Below are 6733 nucleotides of genomic sequence, written 5' to 3' on the forward strand. Positions count from 1 at the left end.
ATATATATATATATATATATATATATATATATATATATATATATATATATAATCTATATATATAAATGTGTGTGTATGTATGTATGTGTGTGTATATGTATGGTAAAAACTCTCTCTCTCTCTCTCTCTCTCTCTCTCTCTCTCTCTCTCTCTCTCTCTCTCTCTCTCTCTCTCTCGCTAAATTAAAATTATGTTGAAGGATAAGGAATAACAAAAACTAGATTATTTAAAATTTGTTGGTCGACATCATTTACAGAACGTAATGGCATCAGTAGAAAACAGCTACTGTATTTTAATAATGCAAAAGCTATAACAAAACAGAAACTTTCTACTTAATTTTATTCGTTAAGATATATTTGTGAGAAATTTTCATAAACGTAAATATTAGGAAATATCCCTATCTCTACTTTATATAATGAAAAAACTCCATAAGTCTTAATTCGACAGCAACTAGGAACAAATCCACCCAATAACATGATGCGAGTCCTACCTCAAAGCAAAACCAGTTAATATCAAAACATCAACAACTTGTTGATACATTATGCAAATATCAACACGATAACAACACTTTTAAAAGACATGTAGTATCGATCTCGCGATGCTATCCTACACAAAACAAATCGATCAAAGGCATATCAATATCTAGATATCACCATTACACAGCACAATAAAAAGACGGTCATTATAGCACATTATTATATAACAAGGTCCTAATCTATGAAGAGCGACACAGCATCACACAACAACTTGAAAAACAATAAAAATCATCACGACATACGATGATTGCAATATCATGATTGTAATGATATCGTTTGATGGCCAGCTTAGCCATTGACTAATAAAGCAAAATGACCATGAAGCCATATAACTTATACAGAGTCACAGTCAGTCACAGTTGAGTGTAGAGATCTCAAGTTTATCGCGTGCCATAAATCATGAAGATGACCAACAACCAATAGAATAATCTCTGTAGGGAAAATATTAAACAAAAATCAAGACCCCAGCAATAATCAATGTACGTCACACATGGGAATCAAAACAATATTCATGATTCAAGCTTATAAGACTGAGAGAATTTGAAAAATTGGAGCTTATGAATTTATTTGTAACACCGTATCTAGATTTTATCGCAGTTATTCACAAAATAATTGTGGGGAAAATCATTACACGAATGTCATTATTATGACAAGAAATAAAAATTTGGGAAATCGCAACGTTGTGTATAATGGTCATAAAGTTACTCATCGCCAAACAAACGGATAAACCACAGAGCAAGATCACTTCACTATCCGGCTCATAATGATATGGGATAAATGAAGCAAAAGTAACAAGATCTTTGCGTGGTTCTAACTTTAGACAAAATGGGTTAATAGTAAAACCAGATGGCATTCCAACCTTAAAACATACAGTATATAGTCTGAAAACGGTTTCAAAAGAGCATCGTTTAAGAGAACTTGGGCTTGATTTGGGCGTTTAACTGAGCGTAAATCAAAGCATCGATCCGAATCCAATTCTTAGGGGCACCAGGGGTGTGCGGAGGGATTACTTGAACTCCCTCCCACGGGGGTGATTGTCGAAAAGCCGCTTTCCCTGACGTAGGAAGGTTCCATTAAGACATCTTATGGTCAATAAAGATCACACATGAAAGGAAGATGGGTTTCTGAAGTTACTGATCTCCAATAACTTTATAAACTGTGGTATTATGTTGCCTCTTTTCTCCGTTGCCTAGAATCGTAAGCATTGGAAAGCTCGGCCAGTATTACTGCTTCCGATATATTAACCATCAAGCTGCCATTGAAATACCTTATCCTGACAATAACTATTTTAATCTATAAATCATAGTAAATAAAGGTGATTATATATTTGATTTTACCCATGCTATTTTCTGTTATACGGACGAAAATTCACTTAATGAACTCCTATTATTCGAATTTCGTTTGATATTTGAAAAGCTGGAAGTATAAAAGAAAGATTTCTAGTTTTAAAACAATCAAACTAACGAAGAGAGGTACACACATGTACCCGCATACATACATGCATACAAACACACACACACATATATATATATATATATATATATATATATATATATATATATATATATATATATATATATTATATATATATATATATTTTTTTTTCTTAACATTTTTCTTACCATGAACATAGCATATGTGACACTTATATTTCTGAAATCATCTTCTGTTTCTATCAAATTATAGAGAAACTTTCTAATACTATAGGTTATTTCCCCGTTTTGACAATATCCAATATTTTCATATGGACAGGCATACTTACCTAGATGAGAGAGAGAGAGAGAGAGAGAGAGAGAGAGAGAGAGAGAGAGAGAGAGAGAGAGAGAGAGAGAGAGAGAGATGTAACCACTACTACATATCGATTAACTGCTGAATAATAAACACATTTCTCCTACACCTTCTCAAGCTTCCACGATATTATCCCAATAAGTTCAAAATTCTAATATGCTAATTTGTACGAATCAATAATCACCCATTCTAACGTTTTCGGCAAAACATCTTGAGAAAGTTGAATGGATCTTTGTTACTGCGATGTATAATTTTCGTACCCTTCCTCCTCTAAAGATGAAGACTCCTCGAGTGAAACAAAGAGTGAGCATATTTTATGAAGAGTAATAAATCATGATTGTTTACGAGATAATATCATGAAGCTCTAGAATAGCATTCAATGTCTGCCTCTTATCTACAAGATAGTAACGGAAGTAAGTATAGAATCAATTTTGTTTCAGAACAGATACTGGAAGGACGCTGAATAACGACTCCACCTAAGACAAGTATACAACATAATTTTGTTTTCTTCCGAGAAATACTATTCAACTTCAAGAAAGTGGGAACAATATTTATGGAGCAGACATTATACTATATTTTTCCACATTTAAATAATGATACAGCGTAAAAGTATGACCTATTATTGGAAAAGGGCAACATAGATGTATGTACAACGGCTACGCTTCTGTGTTAAAAATTACCCAAATGGTTGTCAGGCAATATTTGCAAAGTAAAACCACCTCTTAGCTCACTCTAGGGGTTTGCATGAAAGACACGAATTATTCAATTGAATGGAAAAGTCGACTGTTGGAAAAGCCACAACCCAGCTACCTAATATAACAAAACAATTTCATGGTCATCCCACTCGTAATGCTTTCTGTACGATTTTCATCTCCTAAAGTCTTATCCTACATGAAGAGCATAAAACATAAAATAACTCAATCTGGAGATAATTAAAATTGTCGTCTTGAATTAGTAGAGAATTTCAAGGAATTCAGTAATTCATTTAAGCATAGTGGTAATATGGATATGCTTCATGTTAACATAACGTTTAAAGATAGAATTACCCTTTGCGTACATTCCATAAAAGTTAGCCTTTTTCTCATTTGCAATAGTAAACGATGGTATAGTGCAATCTTATTAGATGACAAGGTTTTGATCGAAATTAATTGAATATCGTGAAATCCAGTTGCTCTAACTCCTCTCATCATAAATCAAAAAATTACAATAATAAAATGATACACACATTTCACAGAAATCGATAGATAGAATTATTTACCACAAATATCTAAATAATTATTGATTTTCTGCATTTTAACAACTAAGGGCAGAAATTGAATATTTATCTTGCTTTAAATAGCCAGAAAAATATTATTTACTCAAACTCAATACTTCCTGAATGTATATGTAACGAAACAAAAAGTAAATACTTTTTCATACGCATCAAAATCATCATTTTAAGGTCTATTTACAGATTTTGAAGTAAGTTTAGAGTGAAAAAAATGGACTCTGCCGGTTTCAATAAACAAAGAGGTAATCATTTAAAGCAGAAATTCATCTTCTTTTACAGTATAGGAATTACTGCATATGCAAAGGTACAAAATTTAACACATGTAAAGATAATAAAAGTAAACTGAAAGACATAATAAAAATAAAAGGAAAGATGTGAAATGCAATACTGAAAAAGCAAAAGAAAAAAAGAAAGGGGAGAAATCCTAAGTACACAACAAAGGCGAAATAAATCCATGAATTTTCTCTGTCTTTCTCCCTTAAAAACTTCAACATTTTAAAACACAGTTCTTGAAGTAGGGTCTTTGGGAGAGAGGTCATGAATCAGTTTGTCTTTACATCCAATAAAATTTAAATGGCATAATTTAGAAAGTACATATAATGACTATGTCAAAGAAAAACTAAGAGGAAAGGGAAAACCTACGACCATTACAGAAAAGTCACTGCATGAAAATACAGTCATTTAAAAAGAAGCATCTTTACAGTCAGGTGAAAAAAAAAAATTCCACAAAACTGAAATCTTAGTATACAGTATGTGAGAAATTAATTAATTTTTTTTTTCTTTTTTTGCAGAGTTCCAAGCTAATGCGAACTAACTTTGATGAATGGTGGTCTGAAAGCTTAGAGTTGGAAATGAAAAACAAATGAAAAATAGAAAATAATATATCATCCTAGGAAGAGACATACAAAAACAGCACTAGTTACGTCAAAACATCTGTATTTATATGTAGATATTTATAAATGGTTAAACTAAAGACACAAAAGCAAGAGAACGTACACACACATTTTACATACTGTATGTACCCATATAGATATATACATACATATACAGTACATATATATATATATATGTATATATATATATATATATATATATATATATATATATATATATATAATATATATATATATATATGGTAAATTTTGCACATTTACACGTGTTTTTCATATTCAATTACGCTATATGTAGTGATACATTAATGTCTGGATTCTCTCACCGAACTCGGGATCAAAGCCCTATGCGGAACCACTCAAAGGCAATAGCTTCTGCCCGGCTGGGAATCGAACCCTGGTCCAGGAAACTTGTAACAACAGTGACATAACACTTAGCCACGAAAAAAGTTCTATGTGCTATGTGGTATGGCTAAGTGCCATGTCACATTTGTTACAAGTTTCCTGGACCAGGGTTAGATTCCCGGCCGGTCAGAAGCTATTGTATTTTGCTATGCCATTGTTGTTATAAGTTTCCTGGACTAGGGTTCAATTCCTGGCCGGTCAGAAGCTATTGTCTTTGAGTGGTTCGGCCTGGGACTCTGATCCCGAGGCTGGTAAGAGAATCCAGACAATAATGTATCAATATATATGGCTTAATTGAAATTATATATATATATATATATATATATATATATATATATATATATATATGTGTGTGTGTGTGCGTGTATATATATGTGGGTATATATATATATATATATATATATATATATATATATATATGTATATGTGTGTATATATAAAAATAAATATATATATATATATGTGTGTGTATATATAAAAATAAATATATATATATATATATATATATATATATATATATATATATATATATATATATATATATAATTTATATATATATATAAATTTATATATTTATATATATATATATATATATATATATATATATATATATATAAGTCATGACTGGTATTTCTTAAATCCATAAATATACCAGTATAAAAAGTAAACAATCAGGATGAATAAGATAATCTAAACTTCCAAACCAAATTCTTCCGGAGACAACCCTTTCCCCATTCTTCACCAGGGCTTTATAAGCGTCGGGTTTAGAAAGAGGGGAATGTCCGGATAAAGAAGAGACAGGGAAAGCGAAAAGGTGTTAGATTATCCGTGTGAGTGAAGTGGAAGAGACAGGTAGGCGTTCTGGCGATACTGCATGGCAGTACATATCAGGAGTGAAAGTAAGAGTAAGGAAAAATTGACTAGGCTAATGAAAAAAAAATGTGAGGATGAAATGTTAAGAAAAACGAGGGATATTGTGTAGACCAAAATAAAAATATTGAACAACAAGGCAAGAAAGAAGAGAATACATCACGAGACAGTAAAACGAAGCTGAAAAAAGGGGAAAAGGGACATGAGAAATTGAATGACAAATAAAAAAAGTGAAGAAATAAAATAAGGCGAAGGGAAAAAATTAGCAAAATTATAAATAATAGATGCTGCAACACATGAGATCGATTCAAAATGCAAAAGAAAAACCATATACTGTATTAATTATGAAAAGGAAGAATAAAAACAGGTATGCTAAACCAGGATTACAAGGAAGAGGGGGATAAGAGAGAGAAAGGGAACATACAGGAGGCAAAGAGCGAAAATATAAAACCATTAAAAAAAGAGAAGAGTTATTATAAGAACATTGTAGAATAAAAACAATGGAGAACCAAAGAAAAAAAAACAAATAAAGAAGGCAATTAAAACGCAAGAGATAAAATAATTAGGAAAAGACAATATTAAAAAGAAAAAAGATGTAGAAGAAGAAAAAGGAGAAAAATATAAAAGTTGAAAAGAGGATGGGAAAGAAACTATAAAAAATATAAAAACCATGAAAAGAAGCGGGCAAGAAAGTGGATAGAAAGTAAAGAAAAAAAAAGTAGAAAAGAAAAATAAGAGGAGCAAAATACAGAAGTGTAAACGGATATATAAGTGAAAAAGGAAGGCGTTAATAATAATTTAAAAGAGTGAAGAATAAATGGAACCACAAGAAGAGTAGGCCTGATAATTATAAGGCGTTGGTGCCTGTCGATGGGGCAGATTTTGAAATCGATTAAAATAACGTACGTCATAGAATAGCCTCAGTCACGGTCACGCGCGCACCAACGTCCTTGATATTTCACAGGCATTGGTAG

Source organism: Palaemon carinicauda, chromosome 27 (assembly GCF_036898095.1).
Source record: "Palaemon carinicauda isolate YSFRI2023 chromosome 27, ASM3689809v2, whole genome shotgun sequence".
Classification (NCBI taxonomy): domain Eukaryota; kingdom Metazoa; phylum Arthropoda; class Malacostraca; order Decapoda; family Palaemonidae; genus Palaemon; species Palaemon carinicauda.